The 23,800-nt window shown below is 42.3% G+C and overlaps 1 protein-coding gene, 1 long non-coding RNA gene and 1 pseudogene across 2 annotated transcripts in view; 2 read left to right on the top strand and 1 right to left on the bottom strand.

The window, feature by feature from the left end:
* Window positions 1-23,800, bottom strand: part of LOC148152117 (uncharacterized) — a 79,091-nt gene that overhangs the window by 55,022 nt on the left and 269 nt on the right. The gene's annotated exons all lie outside the window — the stretch shown is intronic.
* Window positions 10,755-23,521, top strand: LOC148152118 (uncharacterized; annotated as a pseudogene).
* ppargc1a (peroxisome proliferator-activated receptor gamma, coactivator 1 alpha) overlaps window positions 23,477-23,800 on the top strand; it is a 701,995-nt gene continuing 701,671 nt past the window's right edge. The window contains exon 1 of the mRNA XM_087986816.1: window positions 23,477-23,600. The gene's annotated coding sequence lies outside the window, so the exon portion shown is untranslated. The remainder of the gene's footprint in view (window positions 23,601-23,800) is intronic.

The raw sequence follows: 23,800 nt of genomic DNA, 5'->3' as shown, positions 1-23,800 counted from the left end.
TCACTGCAGTTTAGAAAACTTAGAACTCATCTCATAGAAATGTGTAAGAATCTTAGCAAACTCAACAAGGCAGATGCTAAAAAGCTTTTTTCCCTGGCTGGGGTCTAGAATTAGTGATCATAGTTTCAGTATAAGGGGTTGGCCATTTAATACTGAAATGAACCATTATTTCTTCACTTAGCAGGTTGAGAATCTTTGATTTATTTTATTCCACAGAGCTGTGAATGCTCATTTGTTCAGTAAGTTCAAAAACTAAGATCACAAGGCTTTGGATAGTGCAGGAGTTAAGGCCATAGGTTTGGAAAGTTGACTTGATATATAATGCTAATCATAATCCTATTAAATGGCAGAATAGGCTCAAAGCATCATATGGCCTGTTCCTGCCACTACATTTTATAATGATAAATCACTTGGCAGCAAAGTTGGAGAGAAATGGCTAGACTTTTTCTTTCTATAAATGGCCATTAACTGGTGTAAAACCAGAAATTGCTGGGAAAACTCAGCAGGTCCAGCAGCATCTGTGGCTGCATCTGCAGCTCTTGGGTTGTTTTTGTTTCGCACAACTGGACCATTTGTGCTAGATAAACAAACACTGGTCATAAGAACATGGATTTTTCTTCAGTTGAGTTATTACAGAAAAATCAAAAAACATGTCTTGTTTTGTTTTGACCTGTATCCAAAAATTGAAAATTTATTAATTTCACTGTTACTAAAAACAATCTTTGTAGAAAAGGTTGGAGGTGGAGGTGATCCTTGTGCATTTTCCATTCTTGGAGGGGCAAGGGAAACTGTTTGGTATCCAAACAACACATACTGTAGTAGTCTGTCAATGTTGTCAACTGTAAATAAAAGTGGAATATGTGGAGGAGTCCTAGCCTGCTGAATTGTTCATCCTTTTCATTCAATTGATTATTATAGCTCCGACAAGCCATGAATTCATGCTCTCGGCTATTAAGAAGTTTAGATATCCACTGAAAAGATACTGTGGATGTATTGTAAATGGAAATAATAAAATAGATAAGGTTAACCAATTTCTTGTAAGAATTTTGTGATCTTTTAAACATTTCTATTATGTTGCAAATATTATTCCCAGCATTAAGGTTCTGCTTCAGTAGTTCATAGGATATTCAAAATATGTGCAACATTTCTATTTCTTCCTTCTCTTTAACTGTTTGTTGACTGTTCATGTTTCATATTCTTCAATTGTGATCAATTGAGGTGAGGTGAGTTTTGTTCTTACCTCAAACTTGCTTATTAATATGTTATTTGCCTATTCAGTTATGATTTCTTGTTATTAAACCAACATTAATTAATGTGATGCATTCTTTACATATAAAGTGTAACTCCTAAGATATAATGGATAAATGCTTATGTTTAACACAAGACTGATGCAGCTATTGAAATAACATAAATAATGCACTATTAGTAAATACAAAAAAAATGTTAAGGACCATTCTGACATTTATCCTATGGCTCATATTCTGAAAAATTTGGCATGTTTGTGAAATGCAGCATTGTTTATAAGTGTCAGTCAGAAATTTACTCTGAGTGCAAAGGGACTTTTAAAATTGAGGCAAACATAAAAGAATACAATAATTCTAGAATAAATCTTAAAGTTATCAAATGCATCATGACCTCTGACATAAGGAAATGTGATTAGGAAATATTTTGTTCTCATTAATATAAAAAGGACAATGGAAGTAATTCCCATCAGTGTGTAACAGCACTTGGACAACATTTAAGCTTGGGTTGATCAGTGACATGTAACATGAACGACACTCAAGTACCAGGGAATGATCATATCCGGCAAGAAAGAATTCAATCATCTCCCCTCGATGAACAGTGACAGTACCATTGCTGAAGCCCCCTCTCAAAAGCCCGAAGAATACCATTGATCAGAATATGAAGTGAACCATATAAATACTGTGATCACAAGAGCTGGGAACTTTGCAGTGAGTACTGTCATGCTCATGGCATCAATCTAATAATCACTCATTCATCAAGGATTAACTAATTCTATTTTATAGTTTATTTAAAACAAGAAAACAAGTTGTAAGATATTGCAGCAGAGCAACTGGTTTCAATTTGTGCAGCCTGCACATCCCAGTTAGACTGACTGCGAGGGAGAGTCACAACATTGCATATCACAGCATAGATTCCCTAAAAGTGAAGTCTCTTAAAAGCAAGGTACACCATACAACATCCTCTTCCTTTCCAAAAAAAATTAGTTATTTACAACAAGAATTAAGCCTTTGAGTCTTCATAATATGTAGGTAGTTTGCTGATGTGTCCAGAACTCATGATTTTATCTGGAAGTATCAATGATTTCCTTGTCACCTGAGGTGTTGTCTGTCAGGTCTCTTGTGTTTGGGATCTTGATACAATGCAAAAAGGTTGTGAGGCCGTCAAGATTGTCTAACAGATCTAATTTATTCTCAATAAAACTGAAAGCAAAGAGGTTCTTCTGCAGTTGTACACAGCCCTGGTGAGACCACACCTGGAGTATTGTGTGCAGTTCTGGTCTCCAAATTTGAGGAAAGACATTCTGGCTATTGAGGGAGTGCAGCGTAGGTTCACGAGGTCAATTCCTGGAATGGCGGGACTACCTTACACTGAAAGACTGGAGCGACTGGGCTTGTATACCCTTGAGTTTACCCTTCATTCCTGAAGAAGGGCTTATGCCCGAAACGTCGATTCTCCTGTTCCCTGGATGCTGCCTGACCTGCTGCGCTTTCCCAGCAACACATTTTCAGCTCTACCCTTGAGTTTAGAAGACTGAGAGGGGATCTGATTGAGACATATAAGATTATTAAAGTCTGGAGGCAGGAAACATGTTTCCGCTGATAGATGAGTGCCGAACCAGAGGACACAGCTTAAAAATACGGGGTAGACCATTTAGGACAGAGATGAGGAGAAACTTCTTCACCCAGAGAGTGGTGGCTGTGTGGAATGCTCTGCCCCAGAGGGCAGTGGAGACCCAGTCTCTGGATTCATTTAAGAAAGAGTTGGATGGAGCTCTCAAGGATAGTGGAATAAAGGGTTATGGAGATAAGGCAGGAACAGGATACTGATTAAGAATGATCAGCCATGATGCAGGCTCTAAGGGCAGAATAGCCTACTCCTACACCTATTGTCTATTGTCTATCGTGTAAAGAACTGCGGATGCTGTAAATCAGAAATGAAAACAGAATTTGCTGGAAAAACTCAGCAGGTCTGGCAGCATGTGTGCAGAGAAATCAGAGTTAATGCTTCAGGTCTGTCGACTCTTCCTCAGAGCTGAGGAAAGGTCACAGACCCGAAACATTAACTCTAATTTCTCTGCACACATGCTGCCAGGAGCTTTTCCAGCAATTTCTGGTTTTGATTCTAATTTGTTCTCTATCTAACTTATCATTGTCCCATCGTTCGTATGGCCACCTTAGGATCTCAGCTCTGAGCACAATCTTGTGACATTCGCTGGTTGTCAAGTATTTTTGAGGGATCCTAGGTGTGAATATAATGTGTAATTTTCCAATGTGTACCCACATTTTTATTGAGCATATCGGTCACCTTCTCCTGCAGTTTTACAAGCTGCTATCAAGATTCAAATACAATAGTTTGGATGAGTCAATAAATTAGTGTGCAATGGTCTGCCAAACAGGGCCTTTGCCAGTGATAAAATGATTACACTCAGAAGAGTAATTACCAAATGCAACTTTACACTGTGTAGATCGTGCACTGTCTATCTATATTTGATGATTAGATTTTTGAAAAGGCAAGTCGTGTATTCAGTTAGACAGTTGGACTTAGGATAATGTGGAGAAGAAGTAAAATTTCTCATGCTTGTCCTGGAATGTCTTACCAATATGTTGTGGGCCATTTTCAGTTATAATCTCTCTACGGGTACGAAATAAAATAAATTGGAGTTTAGAATGTGCACAAGAGTTGTGCTGATATATTGTACAATATGTACTTGGTAAAGTAATCAACAATTACAATTTTTAGGAACATGAAAAAGATGCAATTTTGGACCAACGAAGGATGGGGACTTCTTATGGTCTTTGCTGTGATGTTCTTGAAATGCCTTGCAGTTCGTAGCAAGGATTTTAATGTTTCTACTAACACCCAACTAATGCACTGATATGCTTGTGAGAGTTTTCATCTGATCTTTGCCCAGGTGTGAGTGAAGCATTTGTTTCAGAATACTAGATTGTAAAGGTTGTGGTCTGAATATCTGTCTTCTTTTCAAAATGAATTGTGGAGAGACATATAGCTCATTTGGAAAATGCCAAAATGGTGTCACCTCCTCATTGTCACCCTTCAACAATGTTTTTCCATGGTCTCTGAAAGTGTGAAACCCTTTGTTGTTTCTTCTTGTGGTTGCTAGCATTTGAATCAGGTGACAGAGTTCAGAGGACATCTTCAAGCTCAATGTCAATGAAGTCAACTTGCAGATTGAAGCATATTTCTTCTGTTTCACCAGGTTGAGTAGCCTGCTAAATGTTTCTGATCTCACCATCAGGTTGCCTGGCTGTACCTAATATCACTGTCATAACCATGAACCTTTATCAGGATATTTTGAGATTATGCCCTCTGATCCTAGGTTCTCCCACAAGGGCCTACAATCTTGGCGGTGCATTGGTCAATAGTTTCTCACAAAATAAACTTGGATAGTCCATGTTTGGTATCAACCATGCATCTTTTTTGAATAGCCATGTTTGGAAATTCATGACGCCAATAACCAGAACTAATATTTCCTGCTCTTTTAAGTAGTTAGTCTAGGATTTACACAGAGCTTTTAAAGCAAATGCAATTTATTTTTCTTTTGTAGGGATGGTACAGTGGCTCAGTAGTTAGCACTGCTGCCTCATCGCACCAGGGACCCAGATCCGATTCCAGCCTCGGGTGACTGTCTATCTGGAGTTTGCACATTCTCCCCGTGTCTGCGTGGGTTTGCTCCGGTTTCCTCCCACAATCCAAAGATGTGCAGATCAGGTGAACTGGCCATGCTAAATTGTAGTAATTGGCCATAGTAATTAGGGATGTGTAGGTTAGGTGCATTATTAGGGGTAAATGTAGAGTAATAGGGTAGGGGAATGGGTCTGGGTGGGATGCTCTTCGGAGGGTCAGTGTGGACTTGTTGGGCTGAAGGGCCTGTTTCCACTCTGTAGGAATTCTATCTTAAAATAATATGTATGCTCCCAGACCTCTCTGTGAAGCATCTATCTTCAGGGTACTTGTCTCTAAATTTGATGCTTCTAGTCATGGCTATTCTAGTGCTTAAAAGTGAATTATAGACAATAGACAATAGACAATAGATGCAGGAGTAGGCCATTCAGCCCTTCAAGCCTGCACCGCCATTCAACATGATCATGGCTGATCATTCCTAATCAGTATCCTATTCCTGCCTTATCTCCATAACCCTTGATTCCACGATCTTTGAGAGCTCTATCCAACTCTTTCTTAAATGAATCCAGAGACTGGGCCTCCACTGCCCTCTGGGGCAGAGCATTCCACACAGCCACCACTCTCTGGGTGAAGAAGTTTCTCCTCATCTCTGTCCTAAATGGTCTACCCCGTATTTTTAAGCTGTGTCCTCTGGTTCAGCACTCACCCATCAGCGGAAACATGTTTCCTGCTGCCAGAGTGTCCAATCCTTTCATAATCTTATATGTCTCAATCAGATCCCTTCTCAGTCTTCTAAACTCAAGGGTATACAAGCCCAGTCGCTTCAGTCTTTCATGTGTCTGTGGGTACATTTATTTTAATTTCCAAGGGTAATATAATGACACCTGACCCTGTGAAGTTATAAGTAATAATTAATAGTTGCCAGTTTTCCCAGGATAGCTAATTTAAATATTTTCATACACTTAGAGTGGTTTGATGACACTGATGTTTGAAATATGTGTTGTTCTATGTTGTCTCATTGTGGGCATTATCTGATTCTGGTTTGTCACCACTTCATGTATATGCCTTTGGTAGAATATAATAAGTCTGAGTTGGAACTAAAAGGCAGTCCTGTTTAGGTTGTGCATGGCTCTTTGTAGTTGTACCAGCCTTTGTGTAGTACATTGCCTCTGCCAATGGCCGTTTCAATCACATGCCCTCCAAAATTGATTGAAAGTTAGGCATCTCCTTGGTGTATTCAGAAGGCCATGCTTTCCATATGTCTTGCTTTGTTTGAGTGTTCTTTGATTGTGTCAATCATCGAATTTGAACTTAGGACATGTGAGCTTTGTCAACCTGCGAGGATTGCTTTCTATTTACACCTATCATTCAGTAGCTCTTCATACTGTAACTTTTTTGTTTGTCCTGCAAACTGGGTTGTAAAGCTTTCCTGGAGGTGGATATGGTCAATTCACTAATTCAACAATTCTGTTTGCTAGCTTCCCATCTGAAAAGTCATATAATGAGACTGTAATGAAGTCAGCAGGATGGACCTCATAGAATTTGAACTCTCTGATTGCGGTTATTAATCTGGTCCAATCAGGGATCCCTGACTGATAGATAAGAACAGGAGTGTACCCCAGGTGGGTACTGGGGCGGGCTGTCCTAGAGGTGGTCGAAAGGGTGTCAGGGCGGATCGAGAACTGGAAGGGGCATGGGCTGGACAGAGAGCCAGAAGGAGCGTAGGGGCAGGTTGCCTTAGAGTGGCCGGAAGGTGGGAGGGACGGTGGCTTGCTGGGTCTGTATTGTCTGCACTTTCCTATGTAACAGGATTGTCTCATGTACAAATGTCATTGTTGATGTCTTTTCATATTTGAAACTGGGATTTGGGGTTTGTCCTCATTTCCCTGTAAACTGGTTGAATGGTAGGGTTTGGGGCCTGGCTTTGCTGCTCCTCTCCCTTTAAAATTGCTGTTGTATACACCTGTAAATGTTAACTGTTTTTCTGTAAACTCTTTTGTAATTGTTTAATAAAATAAAAAAAAAGAACAGGAGTGTCTGAGGTTCTGTTCACTCTGACAGCTGGCTCTGAGGGAGCTGGATCAATGTCAAGGACTGTGTAAATAAAGGTGACTTGGTGATGGGATACCAGCCTCTGTGGAGTTATTTAAATAATGACAAGAGAACAGCACCTTCCTGAACAAATTTGCTAACAGTTGTCTTTGAGTTTTGGTAAGCATTTCTGGCATCATGCCATTATTTGGTAAGCTTGACTAGTTTGATCCGGCTCTCAAAGTCTGGGCCAAGTACATGGAAAGAATATGTATTTTTTTCCATGCAAATGACACTGGGGCAGATGAAGAGCAACAAGTAATTCTCCTGACAGCTTGTGAACCCCCTCATTTTTCAGGTCCTAGATGCTTAACTTTCCCAGAGGCTTCAGATACTAAACCCTTCCAAGAATTTAGTTAAGGAATATTATGATCCCAAGCTACCTTTAATTCTGAGGCACTATCAGTTTTGCTCAGCAATTCTAGAACCAGGATAATCGTATCTGGATTTTTGTCTAGGTTAAGATGACTGGCGAGAATGTGACTTTGGTTTGACCCTTAATGAGATGCTGACAGACCATGTGGTATTGGGATTAATGATGTAACTATGCAAAAGTACTACTAGCAGAAGACGAACTGGACTTCAAACCGGCACTACAACTGGCTTAATCATTGGAAAATAAACCAGTAGAGCATATGAGTTGCAGTGTATGCTGATGGAAGTAAACACCCTCACCAGTCTGACTGAGCTTCTGGAATACCACTTGAGTGAAGGCAAATGTATAGCCCCATTCAGAACATATCCTGAACAGAGGGATTCTAGATCAACATCCAGCAAAACCTCAAAACAAAGCCTATCCTTGGCTAAATAGTTAAAACTTTCTTCAGGATCAGGACGGGCAAGCCATTGTAGTTGCTGCTGGTATCTTGACTCAAGACAACAAAAGAATCCCACTAGATCTAAACTGAGTCAGAGAACTCACAGGCCAGTGTCCAGGAGAGTGCACACCCTGGAAAGTCTACTACATTTGGTTTGTAACAGATAAATTGCTTAGCATCATCCAAATCAGAACCAATCAAAATAAATGTTGACAAGACCAAGTTACACCGATTGGAACACAGAGTGAGGATGATCAAAGGTGATCCCATATCTGTTCCAAAGCTTAGGTCTTTCCTTGGGCTGCTGAATTATTACAGAAACTTCACATGTAACCTGGCCTCCACCTGGCACCTTTGCAGCAACTCTTAAATGCTCACCCAGTTCTAATGGAGGTCGATACTGGCACAAATGTATCAGTAATTGCGGAATCAGTCTTTAACAAAAGACCATGTGGTATTGGGATTAAAGATGTAACTATGCAAAAGCACTACTAGCAGAAGACGAACTGGACTTCAAACAGGCTTCAAACTCTGGACTCCAATCCTTAAGTTTGTGCAACACCTCAGCAAGATTGAAAACCTATGCTGAGGAAACTTTACAGATTAAAGTGACAACATTGGTTCTGAACTCTTATTAAAGCAGGTTCGGTTACTACTGATTTGTATTAAAAGGCTCAGATGCAAGCTTGATGGGGCAAAATTGATTGAGAAAAATTCATCGAGATTAGCTCAGCATTTTTTGATTAGAAAATGGTTGCCTGATTGAGGTCCTAATTAAATACCCAGAAGCTTTTCAGGAAAGTCCAGGGACTATCAATGGTGCCAAGGCCATTTTACATGTTGACAGGAAGCAATTTGACGATTCTGCAAGGCCTGCCCAAAACCCTATTTGCTTTATGGGCAAAAGTAGAAATAAGAAGGCTGGAAAACAAAGAAATGATCAAACCAGCTCAGTTTATGGAATTGGCAGCACTGGTCATACCGATTGTGTAGCCCGATGGCTAGGTTTGCCTTTGTGGCAATTTTAAACAAACAGTAAACTGCTTTTCATAACTGGAGAAATACCCAATCCCTCGCATAGAGGGTTTATATGCAAAACTGGCAGGAGGGCTGTCGTCCACAAAGCTGGACTTAAGTCATGCATATTTGCAATTGTGGTTAGTTGAGGATTCCCAGAAGTATGCTACAATTAATACCCATAAGGTTTGTACCAATCAGTCTGTGCTCTTTTCCAGTGGACGATGGAGAACATTTTACAAGGTTTACCCCAGGTTGCCATTTCTCTTAATGACGTATTAATAAGGTAAGATGAATAAGGGGCGCTGAGAGAACTTGGACATTTGTCTTAGATGACTGTGCACCTTAGAAGGAACGATGTGTGTACTAGGCACCCGAAGTGACTTACTTGGGTTATAGAGTTGACAAGACCGAGTTACACCTATTGGAAGACAGAATGTGCATGATCAATGTTCTCCCACATCTGCAATGAAGCTTAGATCTTTTCTTGTGCTGCTGAATTAATACAGAAAGTTTGCATATAACCTGGCCTCCATCCTAGAACCTTTGCATCAAGTCTTAAAGTGTCAGCCTTGAAAATGGTCACATAGCCAAGCCATAGCTTTCAGGGTAGTGAGGAAACATTTATAATTCTCAAAGGGTAGGCACACTGTGATCCCATGCGGGTTCTGGTATAGGTATGCAATGCCTCGCTGTATGCTTTTGGGGTTGTATTAGCTCGTAGGTGGCCCAATGGAGAGGAACACCTAAAAGCATATGTATCCTGGACTTCAGCTAATGGAGAGTGTAAATACACCCAGGTAGAGAAGGAAGGTTTGGCAGTCATATTTGGAGTCACGAAGTTCCAGCAATACCTTTATGGAAATAAATTTGTAATAATAACAGACCACAAGCCCCTCCTACGTCTACTTGAAGAGGACAAGACAGTGCTGTTCATAGCTTCAGGCTGAATTCAGTGGTTGACTCTAGTTCTTAATGCGTATATTTACAAGTTGGAACATCATCTGGGAGGCCAAATAATTAATGCATTGTGCCGCCTCCGGCTAACAGATATACCACTGGTGGTACCAAAACTGGAAAAATCCATAACAGTTTTAAATATCCTGGACACACTTCATCACAACTGTCAATATCAGACTTTTAACACAAAGATCCGGTCCTGTCAAAACTGAAACAGCTGGGTGGTGATGGGGGAAACCAAAAGGCCATCACAACCAGAAGCGGATCATTTTTGGACCCAGGAGACCAGATCGCAATAGAGGATCGCACACTATTGTGGGGAGCAAGAGTGATTGTCCCAAGCAAAGGTCACCGCTATATACTGCTGAACCCCACCAGGGTCATCCAGGGGTTTCCAAAATGAAGATGTTGGCAAGAAATTGTCTGGTGGCCAGGATCAGATGCAGACATAGCTATGTTGATGGGGCAGTGCCCAGAGTGCTACCAAGGACAATAATTACTGCCAGCAGTCCCCCCATATTCGTGGAAGTGGCTAGGTAAACTCTGGACTCATTACATCTCAACTATGCAGGTCATTTCATGGGCTCAATGTTCTTAGTCATTGTGGATGCTTACTCAAAATAGCTGGGTGTGCATAGAGTTCAGTTGTCAAACATGGGGATGGCGATTGAAAAACTGTGCATCTTTTGCAATACATGGACTCCTGAAAGTGTTGGTCACAGATAACGAGCCATCATTTACCAGCAGGAAAATTGAGCATTACCTAAAGTCCTTCAGAGTTCCCTACGCGCCCTCATCCCGCGTACTTCTCATGTAGGCGACTTCTACTGCCTTCCAAAGGTACACAAAGCCAACACACCGGGACGTGCCATCGTGTCAGGCAATGGGACCCTATGTGAGAATCTCTCCGGCTATGTGGAAGGCATCTTGAAACCTATTGTACAGGGGATCTCCAGCTTCTGTTGCGAGACTACGGATTTCTTACAGAAACTCAGCACCCACGGACCAGTCGAACCGGCAACATTCCTTGTCACAATGGATGGTTCGTCACTCTATACCAGCATCCCCCAAAAGGATGGCATCGCGGCAACAGCCTCAGTACTCAACACCAACAACTGCCAGTCTCCAAACACTATCCTACAACTCATCCGCTTTATCCTCGATCATAACGTCTTCACCTTTGACAACCAATTCTTCATCCAGACACACGGAACAGCCATGGGGACCAAATTTGCACCCCAATACGCCAACATTTTTATGCACAGGTTTGAACAAGATTTCTTCTCTATGCAGGAACTCCAACCAACATTGTACACCAGGTACATTGATGACAGTTTCTTCCTCTGGACCCATGGCGAGGAGTCACTGATAAAACTACACAGTGACATCAACAAGTTTCATCCCACCATCAAATTCACCATGGACTACTCTTGACTGTCTGTCTCATTCTTTGACACATGCGTCTCCATCAAAGACGGACACCTCAGCACCACACTCTACCTCAAACCCACAGACAACATCACAATGCTACACTTCTCCAGCTTCCAGCCAAAACATATTAAAACAGCCATTCCCTATGGACAAGCCCTACGCATACACCGGATCTGCTCAGATGAGGAGGAACGTGACGGACACCTGGAAGTACTCAAGGATGCCGTCACAAGAACGGGGTACGATGCTCAACTCATCGACCGCCAGTTCTGACGTGCCACAGCAAGGAACCGTAATGACCTCCTCAGGAGACAGATACGTGCTGCAACTGACAGGGTACCCTTCGTTGTTCAGTACTTCCCAGGGGCTGAAAAATTATGCCATGTTTTTCGTGTCCTGCAATACATTATCAATGAGCATGAGCACCTCACCAAGACCTTCCACATACCTCCACTACTTGCCTTTAAACAACCGCCAAACCTCAAACAGATCATTGTTCGTAGCAAACTGCCCGGCTCTCAGGACAACTCCATACAACCCTGTCACGGTGGATGCTGCAAGATGCGTCAGATTGTGGACATAGATACCACTATTGCGCGTGGGAACACCTCCCACCTTGTACATGGCAGGTACTCATGTGACTCAGCCAACGTTGTCTATCTTATACGTTGCAGGCAAGGATGCCTGGAGGCATGGTACATTGGGGAAACCGAGCAAAGGCTACGACAACGGATGAATGGGCACCGCACAACATTCAACAGACAGCAAGGTTCCTTCCCAGGTGGGGAATACTTCAGTAGTCCAGGACATTCAGCCTCGGACCTTCGGGTGACCATCCTCCAAAGTGGACTTCGGGACAGGCAGCAGTGGAAAGTGGCCGAGCAGAGGCTGATAGCTAAGTTCGGTACCCATAGGGAGGGCCTCAACCGGTACCTTGGGTTCATGTCACGTTACAGGTGATCACCATTGCACTACACACACACACAGATATTCTTACACACACACACTCTCACATACACATGGACACAGGTACACACAGACGCGCACACAGACACCCACACACACCCTTATAGACACACACACTCCCACACTCACACATGCACCCCCTCACAGACGTAAGACACTCTGCACTCACTACACACACACACATATACACACACTTTCTCACACTTACAACCCCCACCCCAGACAGACAGACACATACCGACAATCAAAGACCCACATGCACACATATATTTTGTGTGGTTAATTTGTACTTGCAGAGTTACATTGCACTTTGCTCAAAAACTGCATACATTCTTGTAGAACTCTGAGCTCAAAAACTGCATGAATTTATGTAAAACTCTGATTCTAATCTAAAAAGTGAGATAACAATCTAAACATCAGGTCATAGAAAGAGAACACAGGGGGCTAACACCTTCAACATATTGTCTAGCTATCACCATTGTTAACAGGTAACCCGAGAATGCAACTTTAAAAAAAAGGTTTTGTGATTTACACATGAAAGAAGTGAAACTATCACTGTATTCTAACAGATGAAAGGCTTAACAGACAATCAATTGTTCAATGTATAATTTTAGTTACATCACACTGCAAATTTTAGCTATAAATTCTGTGTTATGATCGAGCCCTCCACTCTCATCTGATGAAGGAGCGTCGCTCCGAAAGCTAGTGTGCTTCCAATTAAACCTGTTGGACTATAACCTGGTGTTGTGTGATTTTTAACTAAAGTCAAATGGTATTCGAAGTATAGACACAGCTCCATATTGTCCATCATCCAATAGTATGGCAGAAAGTGCAGTCTAAATTTTAAAGGCACACTTAAAGTATCTGCCCACCGCTTCACTAGATACCATCTTTCATGCAACTAGTTCCAGCAGAGTTGCTAACAGGGAGGAGACTTCGCACCAGGTTAAACCTGATATTCCCAGACCTGGGGGGTACAGAGACTGTGAAATGGCATCAAGAATGCCAATACTGCACATAAGAATCCACTAAGCAATAGAAATAATTTACTTCAGGGGATGAAGTCTGGTGTTGGAACTACAGGAATGGCTCTGCACTGGTAAGAGGCATGGTCAACGGAAGTTCAGATCCAGTGATGTATGATGTTTGGGAAGTTGCGATGGACCTGAACAAGCGAGTGGACAAGAAGAAAGGTGCAAACTTACAAATGGAGCAGTTGCAAATTGTGTCAGCCCCAGTTTTTCTGACTGTTTCAGAACCCATGGCTTCTCACTCTCCATCAAGCATTGAAAATGTCTTAGAATCTCATTTGGACATGGCAGATGTCACCGCCATGCTGCCTTTGCTGCCTAAAGAAGAGAATAAATTTCTTCCAAGATACTTCGGGCACCAAGAGGCAAGCTTCTGTGCATTATGTACTGCCTGTATCAGAAGCTGAGTTGGAGGAACCTGTTCCGGTGCTGAAATACCCCAGGAGGAGCTGCAAAAAGAAAACTAGCCTATGTCCTCAGACTCAGAGGGAGCGATATGCAGTGAATTTAATCAGGTCAGCCAGATGGACTTCATAGAATATGAGTTCCCCGATTGGACCGGAGTAACAGCCCCAATCAGGGAACCCTGAATGACAAAAATAGGAGTGTCTGAGATTCTGTTCACTCTGAAAGCTGCCTCTGAGGGAGCTGGATCAGTGTCAAGGACTCTCCTCGTGTAAATAAAAGATGACTTGGTGACAAGTTACTAGCCTCTGTGCAGTTATTTCAGAATCCTTTTCTTTATATCTACTCAAGAAGTGGTCAATGGATTCTGTAGGCTTCTGTCTAAATGGCATTAATTCTAGTTGATGAATACAAAAGTTTACCCTGACTCTGAATTACTCTTCTAATGAGATCCATATCTTTCAGGTATCTTTTAGCTCTTCAGCTGTTAATCATTATTTTGCTATTATTCAGTGTTTATTGTGTATAGATTCTCCATTCCCAATTGCTAAGCAGATCTTAATGGCTTGCTATTCCACATTGGATACATCTGAGCCTAAAAACTATTGATCTGAACACTGTTTGAACATTTTAACTTCTGTTAGGTGAGCTGTTGTTCCCCAATTTAAACTCAGGAATTATGTGGCTCTTTTGAAAAGGCCATTGACCTTCCCTTGCTTGTTGTTTGATGTTGCCTTTTAATTGTTTTCTTCTTGTAAAATCTGCTGTATTACATTGAAGCCCCAAACTTCTTAAATGTAGCAATACTCTTTCAATAAAGAGCTTGATTTTGTTTCAAATGATTTTCAAAGTATTTAAATATTCATCTTCTTAAAATAGCAGAGGAATGGCCATTTTAGTTTCTCTTTAACTTGAGACTTTTTCCATTTGCATATTGCAGACTTTCCAATTTTAAAAAATCTTGTGCTTTTTAGAAAACAATCGTCAGACCTCAGACTTGTTTTCCTGGTCTGACTGATTAATTTTAACATTTAGCATAGCTTTCTTACAGCTCCAATTCAGTTCTGCAGTTATTGCTTTCAGTGTTCAGTTTAAGCACTTTCTTAGGTCTATCCACCTACTATTTTCTTAATCCATATTGCAGAAAGGTTATATTCCTCCACAGAATTTCCTTCAGCTTTTTCTCTTTTCACTTTGTGTGGACTCTTTACACTGTTGGCTCTTTCAAAGTTTTTAATAGAAGGTTCATTGATGGCACCATGTCATGCTAATGATGTTGGTCTAATAATCAACCAGTCATCAATGATTGTCTAATTCCTTGCCTTAATTTATTTAAACTGCAAAACAAGCTATAAGTTACAAATCAGACATTACAGCAGAACAACTGGTTTCTGTGTGTATGGATTGCACACCCAATTGAGCCTGCTGGTAGGTGGAGTAACTATGATGTAGACACACAGCACAGAAGTCCTTTAAAGGTGAAATATCTTTAAAACAATGTACACATAGAGGTACAATGTTCCCCTCCTTTCCAAGAGGAAGTTTAGTTATTTATAAGATCAAGCATTGGTGATTTTATGAGCACATCCTTGCCAGGCTGACTGCTAGATGGAGTCGTGACACCTCCATCTCTTGGCTATTGTACTCTTGGCTACCTTCTCCCCAGCCCCAGCACCCTCCCATTTATCTCTCCACCCCAGAGGCTACCTGCCTTCATTCCTGATGAAAGGCTTTTGCCTGAAACATCGATTTTCCTGCTGTTCGGATGCTGCCTGACCTGCTGTGCTTTTCCAGCACCACTCTAATCTAGACTCTGACCTCTAGCATCTGCAGTCCTCACTTTTGCAGAGTCATGACTTTGTATACCCACAGCACATAGTGTCCTTAAGGGTAGTGTTTCTTAAAGGCAAAGCACGCACACAAGTAGCTTATCTCCTGTACCTCCTAGGCTGCCTACTAGGCACAAGTCAGAAGTGTGATGGAAGACTGTACACTTTTTCTAGGTGAATACAGCTCCAACAATATTGAGGAATCTCAATGCCATCCAGGACAAAGCAACTTGCTTAACTGGCACTCAGTCCAGCATTGTTGCACTATGACAGCACTGTGTACCATTTACAAAATGCACTAGAGCAACTTCCCAAGTCTTGTCACCTAAAAGCCCAAGGGTAGCAGATGCCCAGGAAGACTATCACCTACACATTCCCCTCTAAGCTATCAACCATTCTGGCTTGAAAATATATTGTTTCTACACCTGATGTAGGTTTGCTCACTGAGCTGGAAGGTTTGTTTTCAGACATTTCATCACCATACTAGGTAACATCATCAGTGAGCCTCTGGATGAAGTACTGGTGGCATGCTAAATTCTGTCAGATTTATGTGTTAGGTTTCCTTGGGTTGGTGATGCCATTTTCTGTGGTGATGTAATTTCCTGTTATTTTTCTCAGGGTGTGGTAAATGGGATCCACTGTTCCTACACTGTTGCTGAGTCAAAATCCTGGAATGCCCAGACATGGATGTCTCAGCATCCCACAGGCGCAGTCTTGCTCCTTTCCTATGAGGTCAAGCATTCTCTCCTTATAGGAGTGAGGACATAGATGTCTGGGAACCCACTACAAATCCATTGCCATTCCACCCATTTATGGGATATCTTCTCCTGAAGTGACATAAAGGAAGCTAATGAGAAAGATGCAAGTAGATAGCACAGCCGTTAGTTCTGGTGCATATGGATGCAATATGCAGAAGTGTTCTAAGGGAGTGAGGAGAAAGCACACAGGGTATTCAGGGTAAATGGTATTGGATGGTTGGGGTCAGATGAGCGAAAGAGAGCAGGTGTTGCATACAACAGAGAGGACAATGGGACAAAAGCTTTGACGGAAGGTGGGTGCAGTGGCAGGGATGGAGTGAGTGTGAGATCGCAGAGAGCTGCATTTGGCACTTACCCTGGTGGAATGAAGTGGTCATTGACCTTGTTTCTGCATTGCAGCTTGGTCCTTTGAAGATGGTACTGATCAAGGTGGTGATCTCTGACAAGGCTGGCATCCTCTGGCAATTCAATCTCCTCCAATGGTCCTCTAGGTTGAGAAATAATCTCTTTGCTGCACCATTCCATCCACCAGGAACTCCAAATACCTCTGAGCAATGTTTACATTGTTGTATAGGGTATTTCTGGGATAGTCCTCAGGGTAAACTTCTGATGGAATTTAGCTCAATTTAATTTTGTACGGGCATAGCTCCGCCATGAACTTTCCAAGGCATTATTGCCCAATTTCTAGCCTTTTCTCTAGCCAGTAGTGAAACATCCCATTTCTTTCAATCTATTTGAGAAAAAACCCAACCAGTCACCCTTGGAGTCTGGGCAGCACTAATCTGAGCTCCCATCTGTCTTCCTAGAAACAACCCATTGATTGTTACACCCAAATGCTGTCGATTTGTTGGGATAGACCCACAAAACATCATTCTCACATTGTCTTGCTTCCAGTGGAGTAAACCACATATAGTCAGGATATGTATACTTGTGCCCAACTCACGCTCCCAACAATTACATCCTGGCAATGCAGCCGATGATGTAGATCTACAGGCTGTACATCATCAAACTGGAGATGGGATTAAGGTGGCATCTGTTTTACAGTAACTGACCAAGGTTAGGTACCTCCCCACCCTTCTCCATCTGTGGAGATTTTTTTTCTAACTCTATCTGGCCTTGGGCTAATGCTTGGTCAAACTCCTCCTAAAGTTTGCTTTTATCAAATTCTCCAAATTTTCCTCTTATCAGTCAATTACATGTGTGTTAAGGCTCACTTCAGGCCTAACAATTGTTAATCCCAAAAGGGAGAGGTAGAAGTGGGTCAGTGCATTGGCACTGTCAGAAGCCCAGATGATTAGAATTTAGAAGGCTAAATGAAAAATAGCTAAGAGACAAAAATGATGATGGTGGCTATCTATCATACTATATGGTGCTGTAGCCCAGTATGACCAGGATGCACTGACATATCTGGGTTACAGTGGTAGCAGACATTTATTACAATGCCCCTCTATGACCAGGATGGATTAATGGAACATCAGGTTTGGGGTATACTGAAGAAGAGGTGTAGTGTGTGTGTGTATGCACACACGCACATGTATTATATGTGACCTGCCAAAGTGGGAGGTCTCTAGTTGCTGGGCACTTGCTCCTCCACCATGTCTTAGTGGGACCATTGGCAGCCTTTGTAAAGGAGCTGTGTCTCTCTGGGCTAGAGCGCTTTCTTGAATGGGTTAACCATCTCTTTACCTTGAGAGCTGATCAGCGCCAAGGATTGCCTCTTCTGGCCTGAATTGGCAAGGCCAGCTGTCTTTTGGTTCCCAAGGTTGGAGCCTTGGGAGAGACACTGTCCAGGACAGGTCCAAGATCCTGGCCTGTATTCTTGGATTGGGATCAGGAATTGCTTTCATGGCCTGCAGCTCCTTTCCTCACAGATTCTGAGGATTGGTAAGGCAGAATGGATTGCAGGGCTCAGGCATGTTGACTGCTGAAAATGTGTTGCTGGAAAAGCACAGCAGGTCAGGAAGCATTCAAGAAGCAGGAGAATCGACGTTTTGGGCATGAGCCCTTCCTGAAGGGCTCGATTCTCCTGCTCCTTTGATGCTGCCTGACCTGCTGCGCTTTTCCAGCAACACATTTTCAGCTCTGATCTCCAGCATCTGCAGTCCTCACTTTCTCCTCAGGCATGTTGACATTAATTTTATCTTCTCAACATTGTTGAGCCCGTGGAGAACCCTTTGTTGGAGGATGCTGTCATAAAATATCAGGGGGTCGGCTGTGAGTTCAAATGAAAAGATTTCTTTTGTAGTCTCAGCCAATTGCACCACTGCGAGTAGGGTTGTGTAAGTAATTGGATTGTTGTTCTAGCTATCCTGAGAAGTTGTGGTCAGTGGGTTCGTTAGGGCAGGGTAAAATCATGGAGTGCTGAAAGATCTACTCCCTTTCTTGGTGAATCTATGGGCTTGTTCTTCCATTTCCTCCCAGTCATTCCCATACTTGCTGTCCTCATCTGATCCCATTGTCCCAAATGTGCATATCTTTTGCACAAAGGGTTGGGAGTATAATTTTTTAATCTCACGTAGGCATTGTTTTCTTTGCCTACCAGGTGCAGGACTCTGAGTACAACTTGTAGGTCTTTGCATTTCTCAGTTACCTCATCTACAGTTTTTTGGGTTGCATCCTGATCACTGACTGCTTATTGCGCTTCTGGTAATCTCTATCGCACTGGGTCTGAAACAGTTCCAAGTTTTATTTGCCTGGTTCCTCTTTTCCTGCTATTACTTTCACTCTTACTTTCTCCAGTTTGTGGTTCACTAACTCCAGCTCCTTACTTAGCTTCATCTTCTCTCATTCTCTGTCTCTTGGCTGCTCCATGCAGCTGATTATCATTATAGCCTTAAGTTTTAAAATGCACTTCCCTTAACTTTCCTTGCTACCTTGATCATCTGTCCCAAAGTCCTGGATCCAATATCTGCTCACTGCAGTGGTTGAACCACCTGGAGCGCTTATTTAGGTACTTTCTTAGTGTTGTTGCTTCCCACTCTGGGCACAGTGCCATCTCTCCTCTGGCTTTCTTTCAATTTATTGCTCTCTCACACTCTTGTGGATACGTGCCCCTATATTAGCTTTTTTTTAGCTTCTCCCTTTTCACCATCTCTTACCTTATGGGTTCCTGCCCTACTCTAGCTTCTCTGTATTCTTGTGAGTTCCTGACCCCTATAGTTGGATTCTCACCACCTTGTTAGTCATCTGATCCTGTACTCCGCTTTCTTGCCTCTATTTTCTGCTGGTTTCTGACCCTGCATTGACTTTAGCTCTTTGCCCTCCTCATGTTACCAGCACTTGGCTTAAGGCCCGATCATGAGTCAAAAATCTTCACCCTCTTTCACCCACGAATCCTTGCCATCGTGGGCAGCTGCCCTCTTAAATAAGGCTCAGGCATAATATCAGAGAGTTCAAGGTCAGTGGGGTTCAATTTCGAAGGTTATACAATCACTTCAAATTGAAGGCCTCCCAGGGACACCAACGTTGTCTCAGCTTTGGACACTTTGATCAGTTTATGTATTAAATAACACTGTACCTAAGCACTTTTGTTGGTGGGGTGCACAAATGGATATGAAGTTTGGTTTGTGGTTCAACTCAATTTTATGAACAAAATATTCCTTTTTAAAAATGCTATAAGAACATTTCCCAAATTCCCACAATATTTAGTCTCTGTCTAGCTCTATCTGTCTGAGAAAGGATTTTACCCACAATGATCCATGTGTTTGAGCTGGACGTGTGTTGGAAGTTCCTTCTTCTCCGACATTAGGCTGGCTAACTTCCATGAAGTTAGGTCAGGGGAGGTATTGGCTAAGTGGTATTATTGCTAGGCTATTAATCTAGAGACCAAGGTAATGTTCTGGGGACCTGGGATTGAATCCTGCCATGGCAGGTGATGGAATTGAATTCAATAAATATCTGAAATTAGGAGTCTAATGGAGTCATGAAAAACTCATCTGATTCCCTTTAGGGAAAGAAGGAATTTGCTATCCTTACCTGGTCTGGCCTCCATATGACTCCAGACCCAAAACAGTGTGGTTGACAATTAACTGCCAGCTGACCAATTAAGTATGATTAATAAATGTAGGCCTGGCTGATGTTTGCCACATCCCATGAATGAATAGAAACAAACAAAAATCTCACAGGTCAAGGCAGAACTTCTCTCTACAGGTGGTTGGGCTAGGTTGAGCCTTCACGTAGGGGATGGCTTCCAAGTGTGTGTTTTTATCCCTCCCTATCCCTCAGATCTTCAAGAATATTCTGTGACCTTTGGCCAATGGGGTTATGAGTTGGGATCAAATCATTCAATGAGGCCACACCAATGCCCTTCACTGTTGCCATGCTGGGACATGGAAAGTACATACACGAAGGTAATTGAGGTGCCAGAGTTTCTGGTTGACACTTCTCCAGTACACAACTCTTGCTCTGGTTGTAACTGGTACCCCTTCAACCTATTTGATTTTGGTTCCCACTGTTCTCTACAGCTGACAGCTGCTGGCTGCTCTTTTAATTTAGTTTGGGCAATTTTCAGTTAGGACTGATTTCTCTCATTGTGGATCAATTTCGAATGTCCAATTTTGGGTCTGTGGTTTCTTGACTACAGTGTATCTATAGGCGAAAGTGAGGACTGCAGATGCTGGAGATCAGAGCTGAAAAATGTGTTGATTGGAAAGCGCAGCAGGTCAGGCAGCATCCAAGGAGCAGGAGAATCGACGTTTCGGCCATAAGCCCTTCTTCAGGAATGAGGAGGGTGTGCCAAGCAGGCTAAGAAAAAAGGTAGGGAGGAGGGACTTGGGGGAGGGGCTTTGGGAATGCGATAGGTGGAAGGAGGTTAAGGTGAGGGTGATAGGCCGGAGAGGGGTTGGGGGCGGAGAGGTCGGGAAGAAGATTGCAGGTCAAGATGGCGGTGCTGAGTCCGAGGGTTGGGATTGAGATAAGGTGGTGGGAGGGGAAATGAGGAAGCTGGAGAAATCTGCATTCATCCCTGCATTCAAGGGTTGAATACAGGTTTCTCCAGCTTCCTCATTTCCCCCTCCCCCCACCTTATCTCAGTCCCAACCCTCGGACTCAGCACCGCCTTCTTGACCTGCAATCTTCTTCCCGACCTCTCCGCCCCCACCCCCTCTCCGGCCTATCACCCTCACCTTAACCTCCTTCCACCTATCGCATTCCCAAAGCCCGTCCCCCAAGACCCTCCTTCCTACCTTTTATCTTAGCCTGCTTGGCACACCCTCCTCATTCCTGAAGGGCTTATGCCCGAAACGTCGATTCTCCTGCTCCTTGGATGCTGCCTGACCTGCGCTTTTCCAGCAACACATGTTTCAGCTACATTGTGTATATTGTTATTATCTATCTGATAAACATGGTCAGACCAGCAGAGAAATTGGTTTAGCAGTTAATTAACAGGATGCAGGACCTGAATTAGTGACTATGTTTGGCAATGAAGTACCAAAGGTAAGTCTGAGACAGCAAAAATGGAAACTGTTTAGCATTTCCTCCTGTATAACATATATTCAAGTTTCAATGTTGTAGAGGAATTTGCAAAGGATGCAGGCTTAGTAGACTTTCAGTTTGGTGTTCTCTGTTGTTGCTATTGTTTGCACACTCAACTTGAACATCATAGCTTTTGCGTTTACATTCAGTTTCATGTGATGAATTGATGGTAATTGAGGAGTCATATATGAAGCTATCACAACCTTCAGCACCACAGTGGATGATTATTGCCTGGATTGAACTTTCTAGGAAGTAGCCACCCCGTATACAATAGGAGTTCAAGGTAGTGAGTGATTGGCCCTCAAAAAGACTGGGAAGTACAAGAGTATTTACAATGTTTGCTGTGCACACTTCTGCTTTGGAGACTACAACATCTTGAAAAATTCCAGCTCAGACAATGGCACTAATGGGAAAGGGAACTGCACAAGAACAAAGAGCAAGGAATAGAAATGCAATTATTGTGGGGGATTCCCATTGTTAGGGGACAGACAGGTATTTCTGTAACCCCCATCATGAGTCCTGAATGATGTGTTACCAGGTAAAAGCATCCTGGAGAGGGTGCTAGAAATTCTGCATATTTTGGTACCAATGACATAGAGAAGACAGGTAATGAGGTCTTAAAGTCAGACGTTCAGAAGCTATGGAGGAAGTTAAAATGCAGGACCTTGAAAGTAATAATCTCAGGGATATTTCCAGCACCATGCAGAGAATAGAAATAAAATAGGGAGGATCAATGTGTGGCTTGAGACATGGAAGGAGAGTTTCAGATACTTAGGGTATTGGGGCAAGTTCTGAGACAGGGGTACCTACTCAAAATGGGCAGTTCATAACTCCATAGTACTGGGACCAATGTCTCTGTGGGACAGTTCATTAGTATGGTTGTGGAGGGTTTAAACTGAAGTGGCAGCAGAATGGGCACCAGTTTAGAGATGATGATGAAAAAGAATGCCATACGAAGTGAGAGTGTGTTGGTCAGTGCCAGGGACAGAAATAGTTCCACATTAGTTAGCAAGGTACTGAAAACAACACTAGGTATATCAAAACAGACTTATAATGCAAAGGTATAAATCCATAAAATATGGTGAGCAGATTGACGTTACTACGTGTGAGAAGATAATTTCGAAAGAATTATTTAGAAGGAAAGGTGGCTTTAAAATGGTGAGGTCTCCATGCTTAATATTCAAGGATTAGGTTACCTATGTAGGCTGTAGAAATTTTTGAGAACGATGTGTGAATAGGTCCTGCCTTCATTCTTCCCCTGTGTGTATCGAGACACGCTGTAGAAGATTATTTGGAATAATTCATAAACTCTCCCACGTATTTTTAATTGGTGATCAGGAATTCAAATGAAATTTGAAAAGCCAGTGCTATAGAGTATAAAAACAAGGGAACGACGTTTTACAAAATACTGTTAAAAGTGGAGTGTTTCAATTTTTGCTGTTGTTGTCAAATAGAAAGTAAACCGTATTTAGAATAGAGCAAATGTACGCCTTTTTCAATTCTGAGTTCGCGCCTGTTCAAAGCCGACTCAAAGATTAATGTCGGAAGTCTGGATTTCACTTTGCACCCGGCTTCGTGCAGCCTGTACACGAACTAACTTGCTTAGCGTACTGCCAATGCAGCAGGACGAGGAGAAAGCAGGAGCAGTCACATGGCAACGAGTCCCTACAGCGTATCTAATTAATATCGAAAGGAAATGCCAAATAGACCAGGAGCATAGCTCCGGACGCAACCTGCAGACCTATTTATACAAAACACAGTTTACTTGTGAAATAGTTTTCATGAGAGCAACATACTTCGATATTCCATTGTGCGTTGCTAAATGTGGTAAAGTTAGTGAATTTCGAGATATATGAAGCTAGAACCGGTAATAAGTATTCGAAGCCTATTACTGAACTGAAGCCAAAAAAACTAAGCGCAAATTCCTTTCAATAAGTGAGTAAACTTTATACGCAAATTTATATATATCTATAGTTTTAGTAACATTTTTGTCTGTGGATGACTACATAGCATAATGCTTATGCAAGTGTTGCTAAATCGGTGCACGGGTTTCAAGCGCTGTTATGGTACTTCGCTTTTCAGTGATAGGAAAGCAATACGGTCTGCAGCTAATTCCACAAACAGTAATAGTCTTA

Source organism: Chiloscyllium plagiosum, unplaced genomic scaffold, assembly GCF_037043375.1.
Source record: "Chiloscyllium plagiosum isolate Xiang-an unplaced genomic scaffold, Cpla_swu_hap1 HiC_scaffold_1, whole genome shotgun sequence".
Classification (NCBI taxonomy): domain Eukaryota; kingdom Metazoa; phylum Chordata; class Chondrichthyes; order Orectolobiformes; family Hemiscylliidae; genus Chiloscyllium; species Chiloscyllium plagiosum.
Note: the sequence above shows the minus strand (reverse complement) of the source record. Positions and strands in the feature narration are given on the sequence as shown.